Here is a 13,214-nt window from a genome sequence, read left to right as displayed (position 1 = left end):
ATACTTGACACAAATGTGTGGTACACTAACAGGTGTCCTTAGGCTTCTGACAAAGCAACATATACCTTCAAAGACTGCAGTTCAACAGTTATATCATATGCTCAACTCAAAGTACTCTATGGTACCAACTCCTAAATATAAAATGATGAAAAACTAGTGAAAGTAGAAAGAATGTAATCCTACAAATATCTAAACTATCTACACCTACCTAGGCCACACTAGCTAACCTTAACAATACATTACATTATCTTAACTTATTTTAAACTACCTACACCTACCTAGCCTACACTAACCTTAGCACTAGCCTAAACTATCTTAATTTATCCTAAACTATCTTAAGTGCTATACACAAATGATAAGTTAAACATCAGCCCCCATCCCACTTAATACACAAAGGTCGATACAATACAAAAAGTGACTGCACCTAAACATATACTACCTGTATATGTAAACCTAAAAAAACATATTTTTTGGTACTTTTGATTTTAATATTTATTCCACACACATAACTCATTCCTCCGATCCACTTAAAAACCTAATAGTTAAAAAACGGACTTAAAAATACTACCTATTAGTCAAGTCAAAATGTTCATTATTTAGACAATTAAGTTCATTAAAGTGCCATGTACGAATAGAAACAACATCATATCTCATAAATCTAAAACAAATAAAAAGCTGAGGACAGATAGCAGCATCTCACTCATGGAGTTTCTCTCAATTCCTCTAGAGTTAATGCAATTAGCATAAAATATATAAAGTTTAAAATGCATCTTGTTCATGCCATAAAGGACGAAAAATGTGGCCCTTGGCAAATAATTTCTACACGTCTAAAAATAGATTTACCACCAAAACATGGTGGTTAGCACAGTTCTATGGTAAACCAATGTAGTTTATATTTTAGGTCTAGTGAAAGTGCACCTACTAAAATATCTAAATACTCACTCTTAACTACACTATACCGATACTAAACCACTCTGTTGGAAAATGGGTTATTGGTAGGGCAGGTAGGTACCTACACCTAGCAACAAGCCACTAACCTCCACCTAAGTACAGTTAGGTCTCAGTAAATTAATCCCAGCTCAACCCTTGGTAGCTTGGCAACGAGCGTCAAGGCTTAACTTAGGAGACAAAGTGTAAAGCATTCAAATATCACAAAACAGTAATTAAATAAAACACAGGAAACAGTTTAAAAATCCAAAACCAATTTATAAAAATAGTTTATATTTTTATCTTTAAAATGACACAAAAACGATTAAAATCGGTTCAGGGGAACCGGAGATATGAATTTTTAAAGAATTATTACTTTTCTAGCGCTTAGAAACAAAAAGCGCCAATCGGGTCATCTGGTTGCACCTCGACCGGGGCAAAGTCAAACTTTCAGGCCGACCGCGATGGAGCCCTGCTCGGCTACAGGTCGCGGGAGGCCTCGGTTAAAAAATTACCTTCTGACTTAGTCTTTATTTTGAAGTTTTTCTTCACCGGGACGAACCTGCCAGTTGAATCCGACCTCCTGGAGCCCTTGTCCGGATACGCAATGTGGGTTTCCTCGGTGGAGACTTTTACCTTCGGACTTAGTCGTTTTTTCGAGATGAAAATCCTTCGACCGGGGTAAACCTGGATCTTGATCCGACGCCCATGGAGCCCTTCTCGGATACGATGGCTGGGAGGTCCCGGTCAACTTTTTACCTTCGGACTTAGTCTCTTTTTTGGATGTTTTTCTTTACCGGGACGAACCACGAAGTCAGGCCGGGTCGCGGTTGAGGCAAGCCGGCTAGAATTTCCGCGGCGGGTCGGTCCCTCTCTGGAGCTTTTTTACAAAAATTCTCAAATCTTTTCCAAACTTCTGGGGCTTCACCCAGATGTTCTTTTAAGGTTCTTTTGGGGTCCACAGCTCACCCCAAGGGTCCAGAAGTTCTGTGATGGTCCTTGGGGGGTGCGGACTTCAACTCCCAGAATGCACCTGGCGCAAACTCCTTTTTGGCCACTGGACAGTGGTCAGCTGGTCGCTTTCTTCAGGAGTTGGTGCAGGGGACTCTGGTTAGCAATTTTTCACCTGTAGCAAACAGGGAGTCCCTCCTTGAACCAGTTGAAGCCAGGCAAAGTCCTTCTTGTGGTGAAGCCCAAGTGTGCAGTTGGTGCAGTCCTTCTGAGTGCAGGTTCCAGGTGCAGGCCAGGGGTCCAGCAGGGCAGTCCTTCTTCTCCTTAAGTTCTTTCTTCTTGAAATTTGGTGGGGATCTGAGGTGTGGGTGCAGGTCTGCCAGTTTTATCCTTGCTCCTGGGTGAAAAGCAGGGGGGCCCTGGTTCTCCAATCAGGGACAGGGTCGTCCCCCTGTGATGACCACTTCCTGGGAAGTGTGGCAAGAATCCATCCCAGAAGGCAACAGTCTCTAAAAATCCAACATGGATGAATCTGATTTTTGGAGGTTACATCTGGCTGAGCCCACCCACTGGTGTGGCTAATAATCATAAACACACCCCTCTTCTGCCCTCTCCTAATCTAATCAAGGGGGCACCTAATTGTCTGGGGTTGCAGGATGTGGGGGTGTTGCTGGGTGCTGCAAATGTCCTTCTCTGCCTTTGAAGACCAGTTTGGCAGCCCTCCCCCTTCCTGCCTCACCATCTGCTGAGGGGAGATTCTCTCCCCCAAGCACATTCCTTTGTGTGAAGCCAGGCCACTTCACATCTCATCAAGGCAGCCTGGCAGAAGCTGCTGCAGGCTGGCCAATCAGAGCACAGCAGCAAAAACAATGCAGAGCTGAAATTGGCAACTTTTTAGGTAAAGTCTAAACTTTTTACCTGAACTAGTTATATTAAATCCAACAACTGGAAGTTGTAGGATTTATTACAACAATTAATTTGATACCAAATTCTTGGTATGCAACATTTAAGGAGACTTTAAAATTTAAAATAAAGTCTGCCCATTCTAGCCTATGAAGGCCATTTACTTCAATGAGGGAAAAACGAATTTGGCTGTTTTTACCTCACCAGGGCTTATAAATCTATTTTTATAAAGTCCCTGCTTATAGTTACATGGCACCCAGCCCTAGAGGCACATAGGGCACACCTTAGGGGTGACTTATATGTAAAAATAAGGTAGTTTAAGACTTTGGAAGTACCTTTAATTCCAAAGTCGAATTTGCATATAACTTTAATTTAAAAGCAGCCAGCAAGGCAGGCTTGCTTTTAAAATGACACTGGGCACCTCAGCAGTGCACCTAGGTGTGCACCACCTATGCTGTGGTCCCTAAACCTACATGCCCTACCATATACTAGGGACTTATAGGTAGGTTAACTTAGCCAATTATAATTAGCCTAATTGCATATCCATTTTACACAGAGCACATGCCCTGAGACTGGTTAGCAGTACCCAGGGCACCATCAAAGTCAGGAAAACACCAGCAAAAAGAGGAAAATGGGGGCAAAAAGTTATGGGGCCTCTGCAATCAGCCCTGTTTTCTCACACACCCTAACTAACACTATCCCTAAAAATGGGAAAATATAACCAACATAATAAGAAAGGGAAAGGGAATGTCCAGAGGAAGAGTCAGATTTATGCGGAAATCTGCTCAATGGCCTCCTGCAAAGTTAACATGATTTCACGCAGGCTAGCCTTCTCTTGTTCAATTCCATGCATTTGCCTGTGAATCTTCCACAACTCCCTGAGAAAAAAGTACATGAAGAGGGAACCCCTGGAATGTCTGAGCCCCCTGGCACATGTAGTTGGCTGCTGTGAGGCAGTAGATGAACCTGATGTGGCCTGTGTTTAGACAGGCTGCTGCTACACCCTTCTGATGTTTTTCCCCACCGGATTGTGCTATGTCCATCGGCCTTCCAGACTTACATGTACCCGATGCTTTGGCATTTTAATACAAAATGCCCATCTTCCAGAAAGCATCCACTGTGTGGTTGATGTGGAAGTAGTGATATTTCCTCAAACCAAAGGTTTTAGCTTTGTCAGCTGTCATGTTATCTAGGGAAGTAAAGGGAAAGTGTATTAGCTCAAGTAGTAAATGAACATAACATGTGTGAAAATGGGCTGATATTGTCATACAATCATATGTGGCTGTCCAGAAAAACACCAACATTTGAGATAGAGATACGGACACTATAGTTTCGGTACAAAGACGTCTCCTAATAAAACAAGACAAAATTAGTCAAGTGTGGTCAGCGTAGGTGCACAAAATGGAAATGTAGTAATAATATGATTACAACCATGTTGTTCAGGACAGTGAGTCACACTCATGATGATTTATTGCTAGGAAATTAGTTGTCGGTAACTTCCTGCAAGATTAGATTCACCAATGTACCCTCAGGCAAATACAGTGAAATCTGACATATGACTTCTGGTGCACAATTGAAGCAATACCACGATGATCATTACATAAACATATTTCTGTACTCTCATTCTCCCAGGGTTCATCACATTTTAAGATGCATCTAAGGAGTGTGTGCACCGATCTGTTCAACAGTGTTGTGGCATTTAATGCTGGGAATCGTGCACCATGTTGCAATGGTGACTGTGTTGGTGCTAGCCAGTCTAACGTACCCCACCAGGAAGTGAGCAGTGTAATGGGCTGTATGCTGCTAACACAGGGCACTCCTGCATGTGAACTTTAACACAGTGCAGCAACATTACTTAATACCTTGCATTGTATGAATGCCTTCAGAAAATGGAACATAAGGGATATACAGGGCATGAGTTTGGCATTTCAATACTAATCTATGTGCAGACTGGTGCATTTGTCCAGCTGGCCACATCATGGCAATGCATGTATCCATGCTTTGAGACCTACTGGTGTTCCTTAGGTTTAACAGCAATTACATTTGCACAATGTGCTCAAAATATACACATTTCACAGAGATATGAAGGCTGAGATCCAGTTAAGACCTGCAAAGTCATAAGACTAGAACCCTGCCATGTGTACATCCACACTCACACTGTGCATCAGACAGGCAATCTGGTAATGATTTGTACAGGACCATTGTTACCTAGAGTAGCAGGCCTACATCACTATAGCCTCCAGGGCATCAGTGTAAATGTTCCTCTGTCACTCCATTTCACACAGTGATGACATGCATTACTCTGAGAGAGGCTCAGGTACCCCTAAGGCTGGATTACAACAACCATGCCTCATCCTAAGTAAATGCTTATGAAAATGTACTAACACCCTTACAGAAACACATGTTGAGATGTCATTTGTTTTCTGGCATGGGTCAAATCTTTGATTTGATATAATGTTGCCCTATCACAACAACATTCGCAGCATCTATCATAAGAAAAATGGTTTGATTGTGATGGCTACCCTGCTGACACTGTCCTACATAAATCAACAATTAGACTTTTGATTTGACACACAGCTACAGGGACAGGTATGTGTCACCAAACATTTTAAGTGTTGATCAGCAGGAATCTTTAACCACACTTATAGTCAGTCACACAGAAATTATGTAGCAGGTCAAATGTATGCAGCATGTATGATCATAGTATGCTGCAGGATGAAGGAGTGCGTGTGGCATATCAACAGACATTTTGTATTACTCTGATTTCAATAATACCTTCATGATCACAATGTTACAAATCACATGGATCACACAGAGTTTTTAAAAGCTTCATCCATGTACATATTACACTAGCTGGTTGCATTGGGCACCCAGAAGTTGGCGATCCCACCCTGGTTGAATGGGACATGTCCTCACAGAAGATAACGTTTTCGACATTGCATTTTAAATAACGCAGCTACTCATGGTCCAAATTCCATTATAAATGGTGTGTCATCCCAGTGTTTCAGAATTTTTCAACACTCTTTACACACCTATGTATGCATTGTATTAACCCCTTCGCTGCCAGGCCTTTTCTTCCTCAGGTGCCAGCCCTTTTTTGGCTATATGGGGCAGTTCAGCCTTAGGCCTTCAGAACGTTTTGTCCACATAAGCTACCCACGCCAAATTTGTGTCCTTTTTTTCCAACATCATTGGAACTCTAGAGATACCCAGAGTTTGTGGGTTCCCCTGAAGGAGATCAAGAATTTAGCCAAAATACAGTGATTTGTTTTTTAAATAGGAAAAAAGGGCTGCAGAAGAAGGCTTGTGATTTTTTCACTGAAAATGGCATCAACAACCACATTTTTCAACACAATGTTGGCATTTTACTGAGACATACCCCATTTTTACTATTTTTGTGCTTTTAGCCTCCTTCCACTTAGTGACAGAAATGGGTATGAAACCAATGCTGGATCCCAGAAAGCTAAACATTTCCAAAAAGTAGACATAATTCTAAATTCAGCAAGGGGTCATTTCTACAGTTTTTTCTACAGAAAATTACAGCTGGAATTAAAAAATATTGAAATTGAGCTGAAAAAAACAGCCATTTTTCTCCACGTTTTACTCTGTAACTTTTTTCTGTGATGTCAAATTTGTGAAAGCAATATACTGTTACTTCTGCTGGACTCGTCTGGTTGCGAGGATATATAGAGCTTGTAAGTTTATCAAGAACCCTAGGTACCCAGAGCCAATAAATGAGCTGCACCTTGCGATGGGTTTTCATTCTATACCGGTATACAGCAATTCATTTGGTGAAATATAAAGAGTGAAAAATAGGTATCAACAAAACCATTGTATTTCCAAAATGGGCACATGATACGGTGTTGAGAAGCAGTGGTTATTTGCACATCTCTGATTTCTGCGGTCCCCATACTAGCATGTGAAGTACAGGGCATTTCTCAAATAGATGTCTTTTTTACACACTGTCTTATATCTGGAAGGAAAAATGTAGAGAAAGACAAGCGGCAAGAACACTTGTTCTGCTATTCTGTGTTCCCCCAAATCTCCCAATAAAAATGGTACCTCACTCATGTGTGTAGGCCTAGTGCCCACGGCAAGAAATGCCCCAAAACACAACATGGACAAATCACATTTTCCCAAAGAAAACTGACGTGTTTTTTGGAAAGTGCCTAGCTGTGGATTTTGGCCTCTGGCTCAGCTGGAATCTAAGGAAGCCTACTAAACCAGTGAATTTTTCAAAACTACACACCTAGGGGAATCCAGGATGGGGTGACTTGTGGGGTTCTCACCAGGTTCTGTTACCTGGAATCCTTTGCAAACCTCAAAATTTAGCCAAAAAAACACTTGTTCCTCATATTTCGATGACAGAAAGTTATGGAATCTAATAGGAGCCACACATTTCCTTCCATCCAGCATTCCCCCAAGTCTCCTCATAAAAATGGTACCTCACTTGTGTGGGTAGGCCTAGTGCTCGCGACAGGAAATGCCCCAAAACACAACATGGACAAATCACATTTTCCCAAAGAAAACAGAGCTGTTTTTTGCAAAGTGCCAAGCTGTGAATTTTGGCTTCTAGCTCAGCCAGCACCTAGGGACACCTCCCTAACCTGTGCATTGTTTAAAACTACATGCCTGTGGGAATCCAGGATGGGGTGACTTGTGGGGCTCTCACCAGATTCTGTTACCCAGAATCCTTTGCAAACCTCAAAATTTAGCAAAAAAACACATTTTTCTCACATTTTGGTGAAAGTTTGAAAGTTCTGGAATCTGAGAGGAGCCACAAATTACCTTCCACCCAGCGTTCCCCCAAGTCTCTTGATACAAATGGTACCTCACTTGTGTGGGTAGGCCTAGTGCCCGCAAAAGAAAATGCCCCAAAACACTTTCTGGACACATAAAAATTATCAAACACAAAACTACCTGTTTTTGCCGGGGTGAGGCACCTGCATTCTTGGTCCTGGGCTCAGCACCCATACAGGGAAACCTACCAAACTCAGACATTTCTGAAAACTAGACACCTGAGGGAGTCCAGGGAGGTGTGACTTGCTTGGATCCCCCAGTGTTTTCTTACCCAGAATCCTCAGCAAACCTCAAAATTAGCTAAAAAATCACATTTTCCCCACATTTCTTTGTGGGATCACTGCACCAGGACAATTTAAAAATGTTCTACCACCCAACGTTCCCCTCAGTCTCCCGGTAAAAATGATACCTAACTTGTGTAGCTGGGCCAAGTGCCTGTGACAGGAAAAAAACAAAAACATGTCAAAATTGAGGAGGAACCAAGGCGGGTCCAAAGGGCAGTTTGGAAAAAAGAAATTCTAGGCTGACAAGTGGAGCAGAATTATTATCAATATAGATGAGACAATGTTGGGTGGTAGGAACTTTGTGGATTCCTGCAGAATCTGGAAGGTTCCATCACAAAAATGTGAACAAAATGTGCAAAGTTGAAGGTTTGCAGGGCATTATGGGTAAGAAAATTGTGCGGTGCATGTGACACACACCGTCCTGGACTCAACAAGATGTTTAGTTTTCATATGTGTTTAGCTCTTCTGCATTTTTCTACATGGCAGCATCCCAAAGTCCAAAAAGTGCAGCCCTCACCATTCCAAGTGGGGAGATTTTGAGAGTTAGGCAAGCTCTCATGGCCCAAATGTAAAACCAAAATCCAAAATAATCAAATGTCCTCTTGCTTGCCATGGGATAAGACGCTTTACTGTGTTACCCCCTTCAGTTGGGGTAGGGGCATAACCATGCCCATACTTGTTGGTAGCCACCACCATACTATTTGTTTTTATTTTTAATTCCCTGGCATCTAGTAGACTTTCTGCCCCCCCACAGTGTGGATCGGGAGTAATTGCCCCAGCTGCCCACTGGTGCACAGAACACCTTTGGCCCCATTTATTTGGGGAGGGGGTATGTCCATACCCCCAACCTCTTATTTTGAAAAAAAAAAATCTTCCCTTGTCTCTGGTGGGCCTTCCGCTCCCTTGGGGGCAGAGGGGCCTTCCAAAAATAGGATGATCTGCCCTCAAGGGGGGCAGATATGGCCAACAGTAATGTGCCCCTATGGGGAGAGACCCTTGCCCAAGGGGCTGCCCCCCAAACAAAACACACACACACCAATCCCTGGTGCCTAAGTGGTTTCTGCCCCCCAGGTCAGATCGGCCTTAAAAAAAAATAGGCCGATCTGCCCCTATAGGGGCAGGAAGGGCCTAAAATAAATGTTCCCCCCCCTTGCGTGAAATTGACACACGGGGACAGACAAAAACGAAAAATAAATTGTCCACCTGGGGAGCGGGCCTTGCCCAAGGGGCCAGTCCCCTTAATCAATAACTAAAAAAAATAACAAACTCCCTGGTGTCTAGCAGCATTTCTGCTGCCCGATCGCATCATGATCGGGCAGCAGAAATGTTGAGAGACACCGGAAAGGAGAGGAAAGGCCTTTCATCTCCTTTCATGCCTCTCTTACCCCTCCACATGATCTGAGGAGAAATGCTTTTGAATTTCACCTCTGATCCGTAGGCCTCTGATGAGGTTAGCGTACGATCGCAAGGTGACATCATCAGACGCTACGAGGGAGTCAGGAGGGTGCGGGGGTCGAAGGAGAAGTGATTCCCTTTCCATCCCTGCCCAGGGGAGGGGGGTGCAAGGCCCCCAAGGGGAGTGCTTGTACTTTCCCCAAGGGCCCCTATCTGGATGTAAGGGTTATGTCCTGGGCACCCGAGCGGTGCTGCCCAGGACATAACCGTTACATCCAGGGCTACATCCATTGGGGTTACTATGGGATGCAGCCAGTCACCTTGCAAGCTGAGCACTGGATGTTGAAGGGCAGAGAAGGCATGTGATGTTTTCAGTACTACTGATCAGCATTATCTCAGACTGCCTTGCACCATAACACATGGGTGAAACTACTGGCCCTGGACAGACCAAAGTAGTGCTGCAATGGGAAATGACAGGTATACACCATATGTGACATTGTAAAAGTCCTATCAGAGTTATCATGGCACTGGTGCACAGAGTGCTGACTAGCGACAGTGCATGCTACTTTGCAACATGGAGCGACGGTGCATGTCTTGGAAGAAGGCTTGTATTGTTTTGTCCTGTAAGGCCCACATTACTGCACATTTATGTTTGCCTGGGGAATATTAATCTCTCTACATGTGCTGCACAATGCAGCACACAAATAACATTAACATAAATTGAGATCCTTATCCATCAACTGTGGAGGTCTGGTATTTTTAGAGCATTCCCTGGTTGTTCATGTATATTCAATCAGGGAATGCTCATAACTCAATGTGTGCTCAATGTAAACAAACACCCACAACTCCTTGAATAGCCCTCTGGGCCAGGGTAGGGCAGCACATCTGTTGGCCCTTGGTTGCTTCATTCTGGCTTTATGTAGCACACAAATTGCCTATGTGTTCCATCAATAATTTCACTTTAGTCATTACCATGCACATGATGCAAGATGTGTTGTGTAATGTAACACTACCGCATTTTAAATAGTGCCCCTTTAATGTTTAGGTCTTGTATGACTTCTATAGCTACATTACTACACACAGATGGTACATCCATATATACATAGGGGCCTTGGATCTCCAGTCCCAGCATGTCTTCCAGATAAGCCTCCCATGCCACTATGTCAGCCCAACAATGTTTTATTTGTGAGACAGTGCGATCACCTCCAAAGATTCCATCCATGTGCCAATGCACACAATCCCATCTCTCCCTTTCAATCCTTGGGAGGATAGCCCAGGCAACAATGTGGAGCAGGTAGTGCAAAATAAGCCATAGGACGACCCCACCTCTCCCTCTGAAAAATTCCAACACCTCCCCCTTTCAGACATGCCCCTACCCCTTCTTGACATATAACACCCCCAAACAAACACCCCTTAAAATTATGCCTACCCCAAACATGTAAAATCTCTAAATAGGCAAATTGCCAACAATGCACAGACAAATGGTAATACAATACACTATAAAAAGACTCAAAAGGTACACAATTCACACAAGACAGGGGTCAGACCAGACACGGACATGACCAAAAATTGCTCCAAAATCCCAGACATTCTCACAAACACCTCCAACATGCAGAACAAACTAAGAGACTGTAAGAGAAACTAAGGCACAGATTTAAGAGGGCCTAGCACCTCCTTGTGCCACATTAGCGTCATCTTTTTTTAACGTTATTGTGTCCCAATTATACCAAAATTGCAGCACAAGACTTACAAAGTGACGCATGCATTGTGCCACTTTGCAACCCCTTGCGCCACATTATGCCAGAGCCAGACATAATGTATGCAAGAGGGCGTTCCCCTGTTAGTGGGGCTCAGAAAATGGATTTCTTTGCACCATTTTTTGCAGCATTTTTAACACCTGCACAGAGCAGGCATTAAAAGGAGGCACACAATTATTTATAATGGGCCTCAATGTGCTCTGTAGGATTAGTGTCAACATTTTTGCCGCTAATCCTGCAAAGTGGCAAACTAGCGTCAAACATTTTGATGCTAGTTCCCTAACTACCACCATGGTGCACCGTATATTAAAAACAGCGCACACATGGTGGCATTAGGCGGTCACTAAGGGGTGAAGAAAAGTGGCACTGCAGTGGATGAAGCACCATGGATCAGATTACAACTTTGGTGGAGGGGGTTAATCCATCCCAAATGTGACGGGTATCCCGCCTGCCATATCACAAGTCCATTATATCCTGTGGAACTCATAATACGATGGGCCGGATATCTGTCACATTTGGGACGGATTAACACCCTCCACCAAAGTTGTAATCAGGCCCCATTTTTCTTAAATCAGGCTCTAACTTTCACATTTCCTAGTAGACCATCTGTCACACCAATGAGTTATTTCCTGGGTGTGTTCAGCACTTTTCCAACATTTGTGTCACTTTTTCTGATGGATTGCACAGTAGCATTTCTGCAGTACAATCAATTTCACATAATGGTAGGGATGCGCAGGTTCAAAATCAAACAACAGAGGTGATGCATGGGCTCTGAGCCACACACCAGCTGCAATATGTGAGCTCTGAACTGTGCAACAGGGAGAATGCAATGAATATACAGTAGAAGCATGGCTTCTGCTGGATCAAAAACCATAGGCCGACTTCCATAGTGGACTGGGGTGGCCCCACCTTGAAGGTCAGAGTGACAGAAGGCAGTATCCAGGTCCTGAAGCAGGGTGGTTGGTAGTCCTTCATGTCCCTGGCACTTAGGGGACTATGTACAAGTGGAGTTGCATCACTCTTCCACCATGCAAGGTGGTGTAATATTGGTGAAAGTTCTAAATGAGGTATCTGAATCCACACAAGCCCACTTTTTCATGGTCATGAGAGCGCCATAAATCACGAGTAAGTCAACGCAGCACAAATCACTGCATTACCTTACTCTTCCTTGTGAAAGAGTTCCATGGGTGTTGTCTGGGTGTTCCTAGACAACTCCCATGGCTTTAGACTCCAGAAGGATACGCCTTTCCAGAAGACACGTTAACAAGGAGTAATACATTGAATTATCCTAGTTACTTCCTCTTTCAATGTATGCTGCATTCTGCAGCCCACATAGTTTGAGGAATATACCTCTCAGGAGTTATGTGTTTGAAGGTACCCCTTCATGAACAAAAAGCAATTCTGCATGTAAAACAAGCATCTTTGCACCATGGTGCAAGGGTGTCTGTATTTGCGCTATGCAGCCAAAATTGCACCACTGCAGAGGAAAAAGCAGGAATGCACCATATTAAATGCAGCACATTCCTGCCCTTTCCCTGTCACGTCGTGCAGCTCAGCAAGATAACCTGCTGCACTGCGTGACAAAATGTGTTAATCTTCACCACCTGTTTAGTTCTACACTATAGTTGAACTCTACTAGATTGCGCCACATAGAACACAAAGCAACCACACATTACCCATGTGCACACTGCTTAACATTTCAACCTATTTGTTGTGTTTGTCTTAAACAGGTCCATGCATTCTGCACAAGGTTTTGTCATGCTCCCATTTCCCAATCAACCAGCTGCCCAGGAAAGGTGTGACATGTGAAGTGTATTGGGAATCCCCACCCATGCATGTATGCCTTCTTTAAAAATTAAATTTTAACATCCACGCCGGGTACTAGGCCTTTGTCCATTAAAACTGTCACTCATGATCTGTGATGGTATCTGCAATAACATTTACTACTGCAAAGTGCTGTATTCTGCAAACTAATCCATTAGTGAGACACACTACAATCAGGGATTTGCCTCGGTGTTAGAACTGACAGTCTTAGGGTGGTCACACCTAACTTTTTGCCTGCCTCCCTCCACTTTTTGGACACGGTTTTTGCGGGTTTTAGGACTCTATGCACTTTACCACTGCTAACCAGTGCTAAAGTGCATTTGCTCTCTCTCCTAAAACATGGTGACATTGGTTCATACCCAATTGGCTTATT

Source organism: Pleurodeles waltl, chromosome 6, assembly GCF_031143425.1.
Source record: "Pleurodeles waltl isolate 20211129_DDA chromosome 6, aPleWal1.hap1.20221129, whole genome shotgun sequence".
Taxonomy (NCBI): domain Eukaryota; kingdom Metazoa; phylum Chordata; class Amphibia; order Caudata; family Salamandridae; genus Pleurodeles; species Pleurodeles waltl.
The sequence above is the reverse complement of the archived record's forward strand: the minus strand, read 5'-3'. Positions refer to the sequence as shown.